The sequence below is a fragment of the Apteryx mantelli genome, chromosome 5 (assembly GCF_036417845.1).
Source record: "Apteryx mantelli isolate bAptMan1 chromosome 5, bAptMan1.hap1, whole genome shotgun sequence".
Lineage (NCBI taxonomy): Eukaryota > Metazoa > Chordata > Aves > Apterygiformes > Apterygidae > Apteryx > Apteryx mantelli.
This window is the reverse complement of record NC_089982.1, coordinates 49,634,486-49,655,239: the sequence shown is the minus strand read 5'-3', so window position 1 is coordinate 49,655,239 and position 20,754 is coordinate 49,634,486. Positions and strand designations below refer to the sequence as shown.

Sequence of the window (20,754 nt, the reverse complement as noted above, 5' to 3'; positions counted from 1 at the left end):
CATGACATATAGTATATACTATAACTAGTATACCCTGCTTTTTGGATTTCTGAGTACGTGTTCAACACTTTAGCTATTTTTTTTTTATTTCATTTCTTACATTGCTTCAATTCTTCTATTTAGATTGGCAGAGGAACAATATGAGTGACATTGCAAAGGCTCCAAAGTCAATGGAACATTTTCACTCACATTGTGAAAACTAATCAGTCATTATTAGATTGCAGAGCTGATTCACTTATGTGATAGTTTCAGGATTCACACATGGCAGCAGAACTACACTACTGATTAATTCATCTGGATTAAACAAGAAAAAAGAAATTCTACTTTAAAATGCATGCTTTAGGCTTATAGCAAATGGGATGAAGAATTTTACCCAAGTTTTGCCCCATTTTACAAAACTACTCTTTATCTTGCATAGGGAACATTATGCTTCATACCCACATTGAACATTCAGTATGTTACTTGACCCACTTTTCTTTTCTGGACATCTTTTCTGATATTTGTTTTGGACTGGATGATGGATGAAAGCCACATGGCAGAAACTCGATTCAGGGAAGTAAAAGTTGTGCTTGTTGAAGTAGGAGACGCTACACAGCAGCCAAAGAAATCTATTACTGTATGTATTAAGGGGGCATTAAGGGGGCTTCAGCTGTTGTCAAAGGCCATGTGTATAATCAGCAATTAAAGCAGCCCAGTAGAAGAACTGCAAACTGAAACTGCTGGAGTTCAGGTCCTGATGTCCACATTAGGCATTTCATGGAAGGGGCAGTTCTCAGGTCTGTTGACTGGTCCCATGGACTGAATGTCTAGTACAGTTGGAACTCTGCTATGGGTGCACTGTGGTGCATTTTGTAGCTTACTTTTAATCCAGTTCAGGCATTCAGAATAGCTACAGAATGTGAACAGTAGGTGGGATTGATCAGGAAATCAAAAACACACTCCTGATCTAAATGAAAACACTAATATAGAGGCTATCAAAGAAGACTATAATCTCAGGGTTTCCCTCAATTTCCAGTGCTTTTGTACACTTGCTTTGCAAGACTAGGAACACTTTTTTTTCTTTATATAACAATGATGTTATGCCTGAAGATCCCATACACAGTCTTTTCTTGAATCATCTATGTACATTACCTCTAGACTGTATATCTGAAAAAAGGTCTTCCTGGGTCTGGTCAGAATATCAGAATGAAAGTACTAATAAAGTGCGGTTGCCTGCTTTCTGAGTGGCTTGATGGGACTGACCAGAATGCAGGAAACCACTAATAGACTTCGAGGCGAAGTTCAGTGTTCAAGACCTGATTCACATTTCATTCAGGTCAACAAAAGGTCTCTAGCAAGACTTATATAGGTACATTTAATTATCAAAAATATCAATTTTTCACTCAGTTCACCTCTTTGATTTACCCAAAATACTGGAACAAACTCCCGAGGGCAGGAGCTCCCATTCTATCGTCTGCAAGCTCGATTTGCAGTGCCAGAACAATCAGTCTACTCCACAGCCTGTTATTTGCCATCCTCCCTCCTGAGGTCTTCTAACCATGGGCAGAGAGCCACATGTTAGAAAAATACTTATAGAAGTTGCTGTTTTTCACTGCTTAATATTTATTTTCACCAAAAACAACCTTACATCTCATTTTTTGTTATGTGACAAAATGCACATTCACCACATAACTATCCTACAATATAAGCACACCTGGCCACACAATGCCAGAGGACAGGGGTTGACTAAGTAAAGGCTGTGCAATACTGGTCCAGGAGATGAACAGCACAGAATATTAAGGTAAAATGTTTCTCATAAGTCACCTATTCTTCTGGATTCTTCTCTCATGAAATTCTATTTTTGAGTCAAATTAATCATATTTACAAGAAGATTGCTAGTTGATCATTTATTTTGCTAGCTATGCTTATGAAGCCAGGAGCACTATGCCAGTAGCCAAATTTTTATTTTTTCCTTCTGTGGTGAAGGACTTCTTTCTTTTTCTTTCTTTCTTTCTTTCTTCTTCTTTCTTTTCTAATACCAGTAATAATTAATAATACACTATTAGAAAAACTTGAGAAAGGCATAAGCACAAGCAAAAGGGATGCATGCAATGGTATGATTATATATGGCTATATGTTTTGTTTTCGGAAAATACTATTATTGCTTACTTTGTAAAGAACACGCTCTTCACAATATCCAATTAACATTTTCCCCTCTGTGGAAGAATAATAGGCTGTAATTTAAGCCTCAGTCAATATTTATTTTGACTGATACTATATTAATGATGAAATCGGTCAGTCATCTCTTTAAAAGAGAGCTACCCTCAATGAAATATTTGAGTTCCTTCTACATGAAATGAATAGTGACAGCCAAGTCTCTCATAGATTGCAAAGAGCATCCAGAATTTCTGCCAGAATTTCTTATTTTTCTTATTTTATTTATTTTTTTTTTTGGTAGGGATTTATTAAGTGGAGACAGCTGTCATAATATCACAATTGTGAAAATGTCTTTTCAAAGAAGATGGTACTAAAGCTCTAGATGCATAAGCTGTTATCCAGATTTTTGCTCTTTCTATAGGCAGATTCCCTTGATTGTGAACCATTTATTCTCACTTTGGATTTAATAATCTGTCTGCTTGTAAAGGAAAGCAACTAGAATGGGGTTATGTACATCAAAATTCATTCTCATAATTTAGCTAAGAATTAATCCCTTAAGTGCTTTGAAGATTGCTTTGAATGTCAAAGCCCCAAGAAGGCATCACAAGCTTACTGAAAGCCAGTAGAAGATGTAAGATGTAATGGATAAAGTACTCAAATACTTCATGTCTCTGTTAGTGTCTATACACTAAATACTAAGAGATATAGAACTAAGCTTCTGATACAGTGAGTTTCAGTAATCCAATTTGAAGATAATAGATGCATAGTTCAATGATCAGTTCTTCATCCAGAAGGAGGGTTCACAATTTTTAACAAACTGGAAGCAAAAGGAATCGTTTTTAGAGACCAATAAGAACCTCGTTATTAAAGGATAGTAAAAGTCCAATTGGACCTTGAAATGAATAGGGATTTTATTTAATTCTTAAAGCATTTTCCTTTCCATTTGGCATCACTTTCATCTTCCCTAGGTCCAACTTTTGCGAGGGACTCTTTATGCAACAGCTGATTTTTTTTTCCCTAAATGTATTGATAGTTTAGGCTTCTCCATAAAAAATGAGATCCATAACTAAGTTTCAAACAAAACAAAACAAAAAAAACAGAATCAGAAATTACTTTCCACAGAAGTGGCTTTCACTCCCTGGTAAAAGATGTGTTCTCAGATGTTTTCAGATATTTCTCATGTTCTTAGATACCTCCAAAGAGGCAAAACTTGAAATTGAATACATATAATTTTGGATAATTATAGGTTTTCCCTGCCAATATAATGATCCAGATAGCTTATGACTGTTTACATTGCTGAACCCTATAATGAACTGTTTGGCTGGCTTTTTTCCCCACTTTCAGACAACATGTTAGCCATGGAGCCAAAGCAGAGTTCAAAATAGGGTGAGAGCATGCATGAAGAACAGAATCTACCTTTTCCTATTGATTTACTCATATGTGCCAACCCTCTAGCCAAAGACAAAGGTTAAATAGAGCTTGGGAGAAAAGAGCAACATCCGCAAAAGATTTCCAAACAAAATATTTATACTGTATTTATTCAGGGAATTTTGCAGATAAATACATTTAAATAAGGAAATCATAGTTCCCATATTTCCCTAGCATAGCTGTACAGACCAAAATTAAAGCTATGTATGAAACAAAAATTCATTACTCAAAACAAAATACCAAAATGTTTTGGGGAAAAGAGGATAGGCAATTTTTTATTGCTGTTGCTCTAAGAAAATTGTGTATGCTTGATTTTATTTTTTCTTTATTTGTAATAAAGAAAAAGAAAAAATCTTTATTTTTAATAATTTCTAAGTAGCTGATATTATTAAGGAAATTTTAAATAAATTGTTCAAATAATTTTTTATTTATAATAAACACAAAGCATATGGAAGTGGTTTACACTGATTGGGAAATGCTTTGTGAATAGGACCAACATTCAGGAAAATTATTAACTGTTCATAGTTCTGCCAATGGACTTCTTAGGGCAAGTTTTAAATTTATTTACACCTCGATTCAATAATATGTATGCTTCTCCTAATTAGTTCTTTCTTTTGCCCATCTGTTGTCTGCCTTATCCATTTTGATGGTAAGTATATAAGGAAGTTATCATGTCTCGCTGCAGCTGGAAAAGTTCCTAGCAGAGTAGTAACATGATCTCTTGTAGGTTTTCTGGTCACCAACGATTGCAATGTATTAATAACAACAAAAATGCCATTTTGAAAAATGGCAACTTATATGCATTTTATTAATACTTAACTGCTAAAGTAAAAGGAATTTTGATACCAATTAAAGTGAGTTGGCCGCTTCTTCCTTAAAATAAAAAAAAGTTTTTTTCCAAAGCTAATCCTGAAGATCAGCTGGAGAGTGTCCAGACCAGCTGAATTCAAGTGTTACTTAGGGATAAATGAGAAAAAAATGAAGCCTTACGCCTCCCTTCTCCATCCCCTTTACTGAAAAGAAAATCTTTACATGGGGTATTTATTCATAGCTTCATATGTAGATAATCCTTTGCAAATAGCAAGGAACTAAAAATTAGAAAAATAGTAAGCAATAATACCACTGGGAGTCATTTACTTGGGCTTCACTTACCTAAAATTACAATTATTAAATGTGTTGGAAAGAAATAATGAAACACTACATTGTCCTTGCAAAAATGTACAAATTATTTCATGTTTCAGAGATTGTTTTAAAGATATAAAAGACTATTATGTCATGATTCAGCAACAATTTACTTGCAATTTAATAGCATATTAGATTCATACACTGTCATTTATTGCCAATTCGATAGAAAAAAAATAAAAAGAGATTCTCTGTGTCTAGAGAGAGATTTTGTATTTGGCACATTTGCTGGTTCTTAATTTAACGTGTTTTGCCAGTCGAGCTTTCCTATGAGTATGTGGTAGCCCAGTGTTCTTCTAACTACTTTGGACTGCCTGAGGCCACATGGTCTTTGAATGCTTCCATTCATGAACAGCAGATGATGCACAACAAGGCTGTATTGCTTTTAGGAAGAAGTTTTCTAGGAAGAGCTGTGCTATACCAAAGATCTTTTAATAAAACTTCAATTCATGCTACTAACTGTGGACACTAATTTGAAATAAATTGTGACTGATGAGCAGTTGATGACCATTTCCATAATCAGCATGCCATCAGTAATTTATCAATGCCATGTTTCTGATGTCATACTTCTAGGGTAACTGAGGGACGGAAGCACAAGCTCTGAGTTTAAAATGTATTTTTTAAGACCCTTTAAAAATACTTTCAATAGCAAAATAATCTATGAAATAGCTCTAGGCAAATAAAAATCAACTGGGACTGTAATACAACACTTTTGTCAAAAATCTTCCCTAGAAAAAGGTGAAGATCTTACACCTGAAGCATTTTAATGAAAATTATCTTATCAGATGGTTCAGCACAATTTGCCAGTATGCTTTGGAACAAGATAACTTGCTGGGTAAAGCAATCTCTCAAACAAATTCCTCTTAACTCTACTAGATCCTTTAAAAATACATATATTTCCTTCTATGTTATTTAATATCAACTGTAGCTCAGTGATTTTTGGTTTGCTTCTTATTTTGTTAGCACCGTAGAAGGACACCATATTTAAAGTATCTAGTATTTGAAAAGTGTCCTATAATAACATTTCTTTTTCTATGCACAAAACATTAATGACAAAGTGAACTCTAAATTGCCAGTTACCTTTATGTCAAGCATAAGTAAAAGGCTAAAACATATACATATACAACATGAATATGAACTAAATTACAAAGTACTCTTTTTGGTATTCACACCCTCTAATTTATGCATTTAACTTTAGGTTTCTAAATCAGGAGCCAAGCTCTCCGTACAGTGAGTGGAAAGAGACAGCCTGTGCCACAGCACAGCTTAGCGTATGAGGGCTGGAGTAAACTAGAGGAGCCTACCTCTCTCCAATAACTACATAGAGAGCTTACTGAGACTAACTTATACATACACCTTAAATTAGATACCTAAAGCAGATGGACTGAACACCTCTCCTTTTCTGAACACCAGAATTTTTATAACGTTTGGCTTTGAGGAAGGCCTTTTGCAATAGGAGAGGATTCTGTTGAGCTGAACGAAATATTAAAAATATTGTAACAATAACTTAAGCTGATCAACCAAAATTCTCTTTCCTTCTCTTTCGTTTTCAATATCCAAACAGCAGATCATATTTAAGATATGGAAGAACATCTTCCTTTTATCTGTAGCTTCTCAGCTGTCCAGTTTCCAAAAAATATATACTGTTCTTTGGGCTCAATTCCAATGCACTCCTCAGATTCCCAAAACTTTGGTATGAAATCTAAATTGTAGAGACATGGCCCCTTCTTCTGGCCTTCATACAATGGGAATATAGAACAGATGCTACAAAGCAATTTTCTTGAATGTTTTCTGGCCAAAACAAGAATAAAGTTATTTTAAGGTTCTACATATATATTTATTTAAATTTACAAGCTATAATCTATTTTTTAAAATTCCTTGCAGTAATGAATAATAAATATATAACTGTATATGAACAGATTCATACTGCTTTCACAATACATCCTATCCTGTTGTCAGGTGTTATTCTTAATATATAAATGCAAACAAATTTTGCTGGCTCGTTCATACAAGTGCCTTAAGTAGCCTTGATGTTAAGAAAATGGAACTGATCATTTGGCAGGGAGAGGAAATAGTTAAGTATAGACACAACTGCTTTAAGACAAAAGGTTGTGTTACTTTGTTCTCTCTCTCTCCAGTTTCCAAAAGGTATAATTGATTCTCCATTCCTGTCTTTTCCAGGAGGAAGTACATGTGGAAACCCTGCTGGTACATGTAGACCAGCAATGTTGAGTTTGATGAACAGGAGTGAATGCAGCAATCCTGTGAAAACTGTATTCCAGCAATTTTTTATCACTTTAACATTATGAGAAAGCATATGGGACTCATACATGCTAAAGTTCTATGGAATATCCAGAAAACCTTCCAGCAGCTAGAAGAGTGCACGAGCTACTATGCAACTTGTGTATTTGTCATTTGGAGGGCATTTTGACAGTGATATACTGTACACTTTAGGGTGATAGGGGCAGAAAAGGTCAACTATATTTCCTGTTGGGGTAAGTTTCACAGATTTTAACAAAAATACAAAGGTGAGCTCTCCTAGTAATTAACAGGAAATTTCCAAACTGTTGTAATAAAAACAAATAGTCCTGTAGTTGCCCAGTACTGTTAGCATCAGTCTTAGCTGGATTTGGGCAGTGGGGGAGAAGACAGGAGAGAGGGGGGCATTTTCATGAAATATGAAAATGAATTTTTCATATTTTCATAAAGTTGGAGGAGCTGTAATAAATGTTCAGTCCTGACACTGATAAAATATTTTTCACAGAGCACTCTGCAGTATATTCTTTCCAGAAGTTTTAATGTACCTCACTGTTTTAAGAACTTAGATAGTCTTCATAAAGCTCTTGTTTCAGTTAGCCTTGTGACTGCTCATCCCCTTTTGGGATGAGGTTATGGATAACATAATTTAACACAGTCTTTTTTTTAAAAAAAGAATGTATTGTTTCCACTAATCATTAAAGTTTCTCTGTCTACAATTTTGGACTACTTGGAAATGAACCAGACATTCACTGCTGATATTAAAGTAAACAGGCTTATGATTTAATAAAGGCATAATTAATGTCTTTCTATTCTTATGACAGAACAAAATTCTTATCTAGCATCTTGTGATCTAGTCTTGAAACAAATTTCTGTGACAAATGCACACTCATTATCTGCAGGATTAGAGACCTGCTTAAAACAAATCAAAAACACTCAATGTCTATGCACTGGTTTTACATACCAGTGTGTTGACCTCTGTAAGAGACTGAACGGTTTTGAACTTCAGCACTGTCACTTGAACAATAATTTAAGATTCCAGTAATGTCAGGCAGATCGGCTGAACAGGAAAAGCTTGATGCAAGCCCTTGAAGGAAGGTGAATAATACAGTCACAAAATTATTGAAGGAGAAAAGGTTCAAGCCACAACAAGAACAGATAAATAATGACTTGTTTGTTGGGAATGGTCAGGTTTTTGGGATGCTTTATACACAGTACAAGCAAGCCTGGTGCACAAGTTTAGAAAAGACCAGGTTGAAATATAGACTCTCAATCATTGTAAACGCTGAGTGTATTCTTCAATGATAAATATAATAAAATTCCACGGAAATGTAATCACAGTGCTTCATTACTCAAGTGAAATTTTCATGTTTTCTCTAAACTAATCTTTAAAGATTTTCTGGTTTCTCATGTTTCGCATGTGGTTTTACTCAAGAGGAAACTTAAGAGAAGGTATTTAAAACTAATCTCTAAACATTGTCTTTTATTTTTCCAGAACAATATCTTATACTTTTAAGCTGAAACCCCACCACAGAAATAACAATTTTTTCTTTGTGTATCTTTGTTTTAATGTCATTATATTGTTATAAATAATATTGTATTAGACAACATAATATATACTTGAAATCCCTAGCACTCAGACTTTTTTCCTGTCTAAAACAAACACTCACATAGCAGATGTTTTTGAGAAAATGCAAGTCACCAGTAAAATGTTGAGACAAACAAGAACTTTTATATATAGAACCAAAAAAACCTGAGGGTGCTTATCTAATTCTTTGGAAGTTTATTTTTAAAAGCCCTGCAAAGATGCAGAAACAATCCTCTATGTCTACCAACAGATCTGATTTATCTACTTGAAAAATTTCAGTAATCATTCACAGAAAATTCAGTTACAATATCTATGTAATGTCATACAGTAAGGCCTGGAAGAATAGAGAATACATCACTTTCAAGGACAACACCATGTTCCATTAGCCTGAGTTTGGCTTGACTTTTTAAGTGGCTTTTAAAAATATTTTTGAATTTTTAAACACATTAAAGAAACACCACAATGCTTTTCAGATTGTGAGTATGTAAAGTACATTTTTCTGTGGCATAATTGAAACCTAATTAATCTTTTCCCCTGGAAATATCTTAGAGTTGAGAGTAGTGACTATCATAGCAAGAGGACTCAGTAACAAGAGGCATTTCCATTTACAAACATTTCCTCTGGAGCATCAAAGAAATGCTGGGAAATACATTGCAACAATTTGACTTAAATGTTTTAGCTATGCATTACACTTGCCGTTTAACCTTGCCAGACCTCAATTTCTACACATATGAGAAAAAGAAAAAATATTTACTCAATAAGCTCACATGACTTTTGCAGAAATATATTAATTAGTATTTGAGCTATACTCTAGAAGTATTATGTAGTATCTCAACTAAAATTTGCATGAAATCCTGAACATTGCCTTGGGAAATAATAGTAGATTTTTTTTTTGCCTTGGCCCTTAATAAAATGGCACATTCATATGAAAACAATATGCGAAGATATTTTACTGGGGAGAGGGGAATTAAACCAGATTTTTATTTTTCTCGAGCTCTTAATAATATTACACATTTATATGAAAACAATATATGAAGACATTTTACATGAAGAGTAGAAATTAAAGCATAAAAGTAACTTACACAAAATGATTGAAAACCGTATTTATCTGACTGCAAAAACTGTAGCATGTGCATAGGACAGTGTATTTAAATACTAGTAGTGCATTTAGTCTGCTATCAGTTCATTCATGTTACATGTTATTAGATAACACATCAAAGAAGATTAAACTCTCTTATGCATCTAGTTAATTCCTCCCCAGTTTCAATATGTTCTGTGCTGCATTTGAGTTTTATAGTCACACAGAGGAGGACTAAGAACACTACCTCAAACTTGTTTTTTGTTCGATGTGTTATGCAAAAATTCAGTACTGGTGCTCTGAGTATTTTTCAGTCATGCCCAGAAAGGCATGGCTTTTAGATTTGCATGTACTCTAAAAATAGACTTCTATCAGAAGAAAGGGAAGGGAAGTTATTCAGTTGTCTTATATTATGACATAGGCAAATGAAGACCAAGTGAAGACCTACACATCTATAGCTGTGAAAGCAGAATTTTATCCCCAGAATGTAAATATAAAAGGCCATATCAGTCAAGCATTCTGTCACCTTATCACTTAAATTATTGTAGCTAAGTCAGTGAAACTGAAGATGGAATGATGAAATACATCCTAACTTATATAATCTTTTTCTAATAGCATGTAAACTATACAAAAATAATGAAGGTTAGGTCAGTGTTGAGAAAATAGAAAAATGGCATTTCTATTTATGATAGAAAGTAACATTTCCTAGAGCTTTGAAAAAATCGGTTTCTACATGCTAGTAAATTTTTCACATTTGTCTTTCAAAATTTTCATATTTACCTGACAAGAGGATAATATTTGAAGCTCAGGAATTCATCCATTTTGAACAGTTAAATGATTTCTTTTTCCTCACTATTACCTTTGGCATTAGCCAAATTTTCCCCACTTTAATTTTTTTTCCCCTGGAGAATATATATATTTTTATTTTTGAAGAATAAATAATTATTTTCCCAGATTTGTCAGGCAACCATTTTCCTTATTTATCCTTTTAAAAAGGTTGAAGGTGGTTTTATTATTTTCAAACTGTCTTTAATCAGAAAAAATGTCCATAATATCTACTTGTGTGACCCAATTATGTGAAGGGCAATGCTCAACAATGCCTGTCCATAGGAGCAGTTATGTGTATTTTAAATAACGACAGGAACTCATAAAATATTTTATGTACGTATTACAAATAGTCTTATTAAAATATACATAATATTTATTTTAGCATGGCAAAAAGCAGTCTCACACTTGTTAAGTCACAGCTACTTAATTTTCACATCTCTCTAGGTACTCAAGAACTCCAAATTATCAAAATCACTGTTTCTCACATCACATACAACAGTTCTTGCCTCAGTGCTTCCAACTAGTAGGCATCCGCTCTTGGGTAATACTAATGTAGTAAAGTTTGGTTGGCAGAGCAATACTACATTTCTCAGAGGCTTTTCCCTGCTTTTCCAATGATTTTTACTCATTTCTGTCTTCCGCAGTCTTCTGAACTTGCGCAACACACCAACAATTAGTGGTGACTCGATTACTTACCTTCCTCACTACAGTTTTAAATACCTATTCACATCAAAATATTACCTCAACATTAAAAAGAACTGATTATAGAACTGTTATTCTCAAAGATGACATGGCTATGTGGAAGAAAAATTAAAGGTTCTTAAATTCCTAGGTCATCTCATTACAGATCCTATTCAATTCCCACTGAAGTCAATAGAAGTCTTCTGAATGAATTCTCGAAAAACTGAATGGTCTCTGATACGGACATTTTTTTCCCAAAGATACTCGAATATCCATGCATTTCTCTCTAAACAAGGTATTTAGATTAGAACACTTAATTACAGGGCACTGCTCTTTCATTTACATCTTATGTAACTTGCTATTTTGCATAATATAATGAAGCATTTTTGTATGGTTTTGTATTGAATGTGTTGTTAAAGGTACAAGAAGAACTAATGAGACTCCCTAGCATTGACAGGTGAAGTTCTGGGAAGACTGATTCAGTCTTCTATCTAACTGAGACAGCTAACCAGAAATATAAGGCAGTTTACTGCATGGATTTTTTTTCAGTTACCATCCAGAAAAAAGCATGCCAAAATTCTGCTTTGCCGACTGCGTCATCAGAGCTTGCAAATGCTATCACTTCTCTGACAGGCATTGTGAATCAGAGTTATTTTTTCTCCCAACGTCTATGAGGTCTGCCACCTGAACTGGCATACTTTGTAAGTGCCATCAACTTCTCCTCAGGGCTAACAAGCTATACTTGCTCTTTCAGAAGATTCTAAAAATGTTGTGAACCATAACTATGTTTCTGAGAGAACTTACAAGTTCTGCCATCTGTGCCTGCAGTGCTTTAGAGCATCATAATATGGATATGGAGATATTTTCATCATGGGGTTTACAATCTCTACCAGCTGCATCAGCAGAGATTGTTAGTGCTGTGAACCACAACCATTTATCTCTCAGCACAGACGCCTGCATTACTTTTTCAAACCTAACAGTCTGTATCTACTTGACCCACTGTTATACATACCTGTATATTTTTCAACATAAGAAAAAGCAAAAAGAAAATAATCCTTTAAAGCAAATGTTTAATCACTACAAATCACTGCAAATCTCCAAATATTTAAGTAAGTTTAACTATGTTCTGTCTAGACTGAGAATCTACTGCAAAAACAAGTATTGTGATAGCTGTATCAGTTATAACCCTTTATGTAGTTTCACAAAGCCACAGCTTTTGTTGATAGAGCCATTCCTGGATCTTGGGAAAGTATTTAAACTCCCTTTTGTATATAGGAACTTTGTCTTTAAATTAAACTGTTCTGCCATCTTCAGTCTACCTACAGTTAAGACAATGCCATGGAAAAACTGCCCTCATGAAGGAATCTTTTGCTCTGATTATTCTCAAGTTGATTACATATCTTGACTGAGTTTTGGCACTTGGAGATACTACAGAAATAGCTAGATTAGCTGGACATTTCTTCACATCCCTACTCTCCATACACTAGCTCTGGGAAGAATAGAGTTAAACACCTGGCTGGGTATCTATGAGGAATCACTGCAAATCCAGATGGGGAAAACAAGGGCTGCCTATGTCAGAGAGGGGAATTTAGGAGGGAGCTCTATCGTCTCAATGCACTGATGGAGAAAGTAATTATTGGCATGCCAGGAAGCTTTGAGCAGTTGTCTAGAGCCAAAAGACAGGGAAGAAAGGAAAGCAGTCAGAGATTTTACTACTGATGTCTTCATATGCCTGTTGGATCCCTATAAACAAGTATGGGAAAAGTCTGAAGCTGGAAAGTTTGCTAAGAAAATAACCATAAATTAACCACTAATCAACATATAGTTTGAAATTAGTGCTTTGAAAATACTGGGATTATAGATCTATAACTCTGTGTGCTTGTGTGTGTGCAGATACGTATATGTGTGTGTTTACACACAAACACACACCTCCAGAGAAAAGCTGACCTGGGATTTGCCAATTAAATGCAATTTAATTTGAATATGATGAGATGCCAGAACAGAAATATTTTGTGGATATATGCCGTTTTTGGTTAACTTGCTAACTGAACCATCAGGAAAAGGCATTATTTCCTTCCAGTTACATGAAGATTCATTTGATGCTTATGATTTTCCAGCTCTTGCTTCTGGGGCAGTCTGGCTGTGTTGACTGCTCATAGCTGGGGACACGAAGGACCCCAGATCCCCCAGTCAGAATTCAAGAACCAGGGGATTCCAGAAGGCAATTAAATCTGGATCCTGCAAATCTGGGACCTTCAGACTAACTGAAGGTTATGCTGATGACCAAATTATGGGCAATTGCAGTTTCTTGTTGAAGCTGGGGCTTTATTTTTGAATATGAATAAAAATGTTCTATAGAATTTTTAGCAGTTGATATGTAATCTCTAAATCATGGAATGTAGGATTGGAATAACCTTGTGAGGTTTTCTAGTGCTTACCAACTAATACCTATCTTGCCTTTTACAAAATTTCTTAATCTTTGGTTCTATGTTGAAAAACTACACATGCTAAACTTTATATGAAAGACAAATGTTTGAAAAGATAATATGAGTATAAAGGTTCTGTGTTTTAAAATGTTAATGCTACCACAGCCTTTACTGAGCAATCACTAGTCCCTTGATCCACAACCTTGGGGTCATTCAAAATTTCAGTCCTACTCCCTAATTGCAATGAACTAATAAGATGCTTAACATTATGTTCCTTGCTTTTATTAATATTTTAATAATTCTGACACAAGCATGTTTATGTACATATTTTCTATAAACACTTCAGACCGCTTTATTAATATTTTCAAAAGTCCCTTTTCCTAGCACTTCCACTTTCTAAACCTCAGTATTTTAAGGAAAGAAACCCCAAAAGGTATGAGGTCAATTCATTTAAAAATTTAAACAGGGGATAGTTGATTTTTTTTGTGCTTTTCTAGCACTATAACAACTTCTATAGTGATTAACACAACAATTTAAGTTTATACAACCTTCTAAGGGAGAAGGATTACATTTTCTCAGATTAATACTTAATATTTCTCTTTCTGAAACAGAGCACAGATTTGAGAAAGAAAAAATCAAAACCAAAATAAACGTGGAACTCCATCTGCTTCTTGGGAGCAGTTGGTATTTAACTTGAATTTAATCTGGCTATCTGGATACACAGAGATAACATACTGGCAAATAACGTACATTAACATGGTCCAAGTATCTACAGTTAGGTGATCATTACTAAAGCAAGTTATTTTCATGAATAAGTGCATCTGGCCATTATTTCATTGTCTGGAAACCAGCAGTCAAATCTGCAGACAAAATGGAGGGGAAGCTGTGAAAATGCCTGAAAATTTTTAACTTGGTCCTAATCCAGTATGTCTTGGGCTACCTGCATGATTTCCCTCTTTTTACTGACATGAATATGCAAACATTTAGAGACTTTATTGATCCCCAATACTTAACTGTTAGGTCATATGAATAGCAAATGAAATATGATATAAAATATGCAAAATAATAGTACATTAGCCTAAATAACACTAATAAATTGCAAAGCTTAGCATGAAATTGAAAATCACTAATGGAGCACTGTGCAGTTTGTTGAAGCAATGAGCAGTCAAAGAATCATACATAATGTAACAGTACAATTGCTAACAGCAGGCTCATAGAAGACAATTTAAACTTATTTTTTATGGACAAGAGGAATTGATCTTTGAAGCGGTTCCTAAGGAGATTCCACTTAGCCCGAACAGCATCTTGGGAGTGAATTCTGATCTATCCTTTGCATTATATACATATTTATGAACTTCCAGAAAAGACTGATTTAAATTACACATGAGCTTATGGTTTATGAACTTAAACCAAAAGAGGTAAAAGTACCAAGCATTTAGAACCAATACCTGAAACTGGTATTGAATTGGATGGTTATGACATTCTCAAGTTCCACTGAAAGACAGATCATCTATGACAAGTCCCACTTCTTTGGATTCATGGCAGTTACAAATAGGTAAAGTTATGAAAACAAAATATGAATAGCTTCGGAAATCAGCATGTGATTGTATTTCCTCAAGGTCATCTCACTCCCATGAAAAACAACTTATAGTTGATAACAAATGTTCCAATAAGAAATGTTCTCACATTTGTAAATATGCATATGAACATTTCACATGGCAATTTATAATTAATATCATATTTTTTTCTTTGATCAGAATTTTCCAATGAAATGTTAAATTTACTGTGATCATTCAATGTAATTCCACAAGGGTTTACTTAAAATACATCATAGTCTATGCTACCACTAAATTAAGTATACTAATATTAAGAACAGATAAGAAAAATTTGAAATCCGCATAATAGGAGACAGCATGCAAGAAAAAAATCTTTTTTCCTGCTAAAAGGTATAGCAATTATAATGCAATAATAGTCTATTTTTCCTTTTATGTTTTAAGCAGCAAACCTGTTCTTTGATAAGCATGGCATGCTTTTTTTCAGTTGATTTCAACTCTGTATGTGAATATACCTATTTTATTCTGTTATTTTGAGTTCAGTGGTTCTTTAGGCCCAAACCTTGGCCTTGCTGGCATAAATATGTCTTGCTTATTGAATCTCTGAAGAAAACTGCAGAAAAATTATGTATGTATAAAATGAAAGGTGGCACAGATGGGCCTTTTTTGTTAAATTGTAATGTATTGAATGGTGTGCGGTTTTTTGTATTACTTAAGTTTTGTGGTTAGATTGTTATTCCTTATGCCTAGTGATACAATTAATAAACCTAAAACCACAATTAATTCAATAGCAAGTGGATAGCTGAAGGGAGACAGTTCACATGTTCACTGTGCAAACAATATTATAGTTTGCATATCTTGAGATCCCTGGTATTGCTTAAAATGTAGCAAAGACAAAACTGCATGATAGGAACTCCATCACCCCTGGGCACCCAATGATGTACAGGTCAGCTGACTGAGGGGACCAGGGTCATTGTAATGGGCTATTGTTTGATCTTCCTTCAAGCTGAAAATGCCATATCCTAAGTCCTACCTGGGGGTAATAATCCCATATTTATATGGTTCCTCTTTCTTCCGAAAATCATAGGGGTACCTCACTGAAGATTTAGGATATTAAGGTTTTATGTTTCAAATCAGCAAGTAGTTGGTGGCTTCAGGGAAGCAACTGCAGAATGACAGCATTATAGTCATTACAGGCCCTGATAAAGTTACAGGCTCCAACTCAAAACAAATTTCTTATCACAGGAATTCAGGTAAAGGTGTTCCTCTTTATTGCTGGTATTGCCAAAATGAGATGTAGGATGTGCAATTTATACTCTTGGGCACCAAATATAGATAAAATACCTAAACAAACTATAAATCAACAAGCATGGTAATAACTTAACACAGATATCATACAAGTTTAATGTTTGTTATGTTTAGCTGTGACTTCTCTACCAGTCAAAATAAGCTACTTTTGTGTAGCCTAACTGTAAGCTGCATTCACGCTCCTCAAACTGTGGAATATCAAAAATGTATTGTCAGGTAGCTATTAATCTACTGAGCAGTAGTCAGACAATTTTTTAAAAACCTGACGGAGTCTTATTTTAGCTGATCCAATTCTTTTTACAACCAAAGCTGCTTTTTTCATGTTCCCTCCCTTTTTTTTTAAATGGCCCGTTTTCTTCCTGGGTATCAGCAAAACACAATTTCACAATTTCCTTGTCTCCTAACCTTTGCATTAGACAACTATGAACTGCTGAAAAGCATTCCTTTTCAGCAGTGCTCCATTCTGATGCTAGCTTTCAACTGTTCATATTCTGGGAGGAACTTCCTATCACACTGTGCAATAACACAACTGTAACAAGGATGCTAACATTTTCATAGACGGCTGTATCAAAAATTTGCACCTTGGTCAATGATATTTGAATGAAAAAAATCTTCTCCTAGACCTGCAAAAAATAATCAAATAAATAACAATATAAAATGACAGAGTTTACACTGAGACTGGAATATAGCAGTTGGAAAGTGGAAGCAAATGGAATGATGCTGGGCTTGAGGGGGTTGATGCAGTGGAATTAGAAATTGAGGTGCTGGAGTGATATGGGGGATTCAGGATGATACGCTTGGTGGTTGCATGGGATGATACTGGACGTGAAGGAACTGGAGTAATTCTGGCTTGTAAGGTATTAATCATGCTACACTGGGCAATTCTACTCGTCCACACTAAGTAGAGAAGAGTAGTTCGAGGAGAATAGTGAGTTAGCAGTGACCTGACATGGCCACCGTAGTCCTTTTCCTCTCTCACCACCCACTGCAAGAAAAAGAGAAGCAACAACCAGGCAGGCGTGGCTGAGCTGCTCTAATCGGGAAGAGGAGAGCACCCCAGAAGCTGCGTCAAAGCCACCACCACATTGTGTGTGTGTGTGTGTGTGTGTGTGTGTGTAGGCCTCGATACTTAGGAACCCTGGCGCACAAGATCTTTTTGAATATCCTTATCTGATTATGGCTTACTTAAAATATAAATGACACAGATTAAGCTAGAGATAATCTAGATTTTCCAAGTCATTGCCTCTCCACAAACCTCACAACTGCTAATCAATAGATGTATCATTAAGGCCAACTCTATTACACAAAATGAAGGAAATATTTTTTCCTAAAATTGCAAATGAAAATCTCCATAACAAGGCCCATGGCCTGACTTAACAGGAAGTGCAAGGGAATTCTTCCATTCATCAACAACACTTAAAAATCATCAGCTACTCACTTCTGATGGGTGAGCAAAAATAAATCTGATCCATCAGCTTCCTTAGTCATCTGCAGAAGTCTGCATACTCAGCAGCTCAGTCATGACAGAAAGGAACAATTCCATGGAAGGAGCATGCTTCCTAGAGCCTGCGCTGTGACACAGAGTATCTGCAATGACAAAGGAACAGAAAACTTGGATCTCCAGCTCATTATCCTTAGGATCAGAGGTAAACACCAAAAGGAACAGTAAGGTTGGATAGACATTACTTCATACTCTACGCATGTTTTAGTACAATTTCTTGACCCACTGAAAATACCCACTACCAGTGGCTAAATAACAAATTTTGCCATTTAGTCATCTCTAATTAGTATTTTGCTTTTTCCCGCTAGTGGAATGTAAGCCCTCAATAGTTACTAGTTCAGGATAGCTCTGAACATCTTAAAATGGAACAAATCTGGCAAGTAAAGTGTTGAAAAGAACTTAAGGAAAAAATCTAAATATAGAACTCATTTTGTTGTTTAGTGGGGATAGAAATCCTGAGGCTATTTTAAATGTGAAAAGGTTTCTTTCCTCTCTCTCTCTCTTTCTCTCTATCTCTCTATCTCTGTTTTTTATCAAAATTGTCAGGCTCCACCAATGAAAAGAATTGCTAACATATGAAAAATCTCACTCCTGTGTATCTGCTTTGATTATTCACTCTATAATGGTGCTATATAAGCCTAACTGATACAGTGATAGAATTTTCTGCTCCATGAAGGAGAGATGCCCCAAATTGGCATCACATTTTAGTATATAAGATGTTCTGCTATAGCTGCAGTGAATATTTAGAGAATAGTACAAGAATAAACCTTTTCTATTATTTTCCATATTAATATATGTAACAGTAATAAATGTGTGTGTGTTACATCACTTTATACTCTGAAGTACTCTGGACCACTGGGAAAGCTCTGGAGACCATACTGATAGAGAAAAGTATCATCCTTTTGAGAACTCTGAGTATATTTCCTCCATACATCAAAATACATGGTGATTATGTATGACAAGTTATACCTCTAATAGGGATTTTCTCCTTCTGTAACCTATTTCGTTCCCGTGAAAGGCACCAAATGGACAGCCATCAAAATCTGAGCCCTACATTGTTCACATTAGAAAGAAGCTGCCCCAATTTCCCTCCAGTGTATATAACTGCTGCCATCGAACTACTATTTGTGATGGTAAGACAACAGCATAGTCTGTATGTCCCACTCAGTGCTCACTGTTTCTACTAATAGTGCAAACTAGAGCGCCAATTGTGGCATTAGCTTTTGTGGATATAACAACTTGTCAATTAGGAAATGAATTAACAAGTTCACTAAACAATAATCATCACATAATAACTCTCAGTTCCTGCTAAGCTGAGCTATTTTCAGACTGGCAAATCAGAGGCAATCTGTCTTGTTTCTAGCGTTATGTGCTGTACAGATACCCCGAATTTGCTCATTTGATCATGCTTTTGCAGTTAACTATACTGTAGCATTAAAATAGAATATATTCAGATCTTGTTATTCCTTTTATTATTTCACTGGTGTGACACTGATGGCTGCAGATAATGAACAAAAACAATACACAATAAGGCAACAATCAAGACATCACATCTAACCTTGGAGATGGATTATTAAACTTGCCAATTTCAGCTGGTTATAAAATATGCAGAACATGTATCAAAACAACATCTTTAAGCTTTTTACAAGCAACCTGGAATGGATTGCTTTGGTTTTCAGAAGTAGCTGACTTTGGTCAGGAGCCTTTCACTGCTACACTGGAGCCACATTATTACCATAACTGCTGTAACCATTGTGATAGTCAGGATTTTGCTGAAGTCCAAATGTGTGAAATTAAGCAATGAACAACTATATATATTTCCACCAATGAAGTCAATGAAAGGTCATTAAACTATACGCAACTAAATTCAAAGAAACTTAGCAAAGATGATGTATTCAGATGATATACAGTTGGAAGGTTTGTGTTATGTCTGTACACCGGCTTCTTTTAGGATTTCACGAAGAATGAATGATCACAATGCTGCATCACACCAAACATTCTTTACATCTGAGGTTACTATATCACATAAAAATAATGAACTTTACTCACAACGAAACTATTGAGCTAATTCACTGTTATTAGCAAAGGCTAAATTAGGGAAAGTCTGGAAAGTCAATTCAGTATGACAAGAACCCATATGTTTATATGTAAATTTAATCCACTTGGATCCTCATAGACAAGCAGAAAGTGTATGTCATAGAAATGCAAGCACTTCCAAGCTGAATAAGGGTACACACAGAAAGTAGCGGGGCACAATTTCATTTTGAAAATGTTGGTCTGCACTGGATGCAATTTTACATTAGGTTCCAAATAAAGCCAAAAAACCCAAAGAAGAATAAAATGTGATGCAGGAGAAGAAGAAAGAGTTTTCTAAGCATGCTGTAAGTTTTAGAAGCAGCCATAAATCTACAGAGAATGCCTGATCTGGTTTTTGTTTTACCTTTACAGCACTCCTTTTTATCAGGAGAGACAGGGCAATAGATATAGAATATGTTTTATTACACATAAATTTCTGGAAGTCAGATCGTGTTTTACAAACATAAATGACTAGATCTTCCTGACCATAACACTTTCAATCTTATTAGACAAAGACAGCACATTAAAGAGCTTAAATCTGATATGAGGAAATGTTGGTGAGACCATCCCAAAAAAGTAAAAAAGAGAAAGATTTATAGGAGAAACCTTGACGGAATAAAAATGCAAGATGAACATGGGTGGATGTAAAGCTCAGATGTAAAGAAAATGCATAAGAAAAAGAGCAGCAAATAATTAGAGGAGAGAGGAAAGCA

The 20,754-nt window shown here is 34.9% G+C and overlaps 1 long non-coding RNA gene across 1 annotated transcript in view; it reads right to left on the bottom strand.

Moving 5' to 3' along the window:
* The window catches only part of LOC136992192 (uncharacterized), a 98,170-nt gene extending 80,188 nt beyond the window's left edge, over positions 1-17,982 (bottom strand). The window contains exon 1 of the long non-coding RNA XR_010884273.1: positions 17,903-17,982. This is a non-coding gene — a long non-coding RNA (uncharacterized lncRNA). The remainder of the gene's footprint in view (positions 1-17,902) is intronic.
* Positions 17,983-20,754: the final 2,772 nt, after the last annotated feature.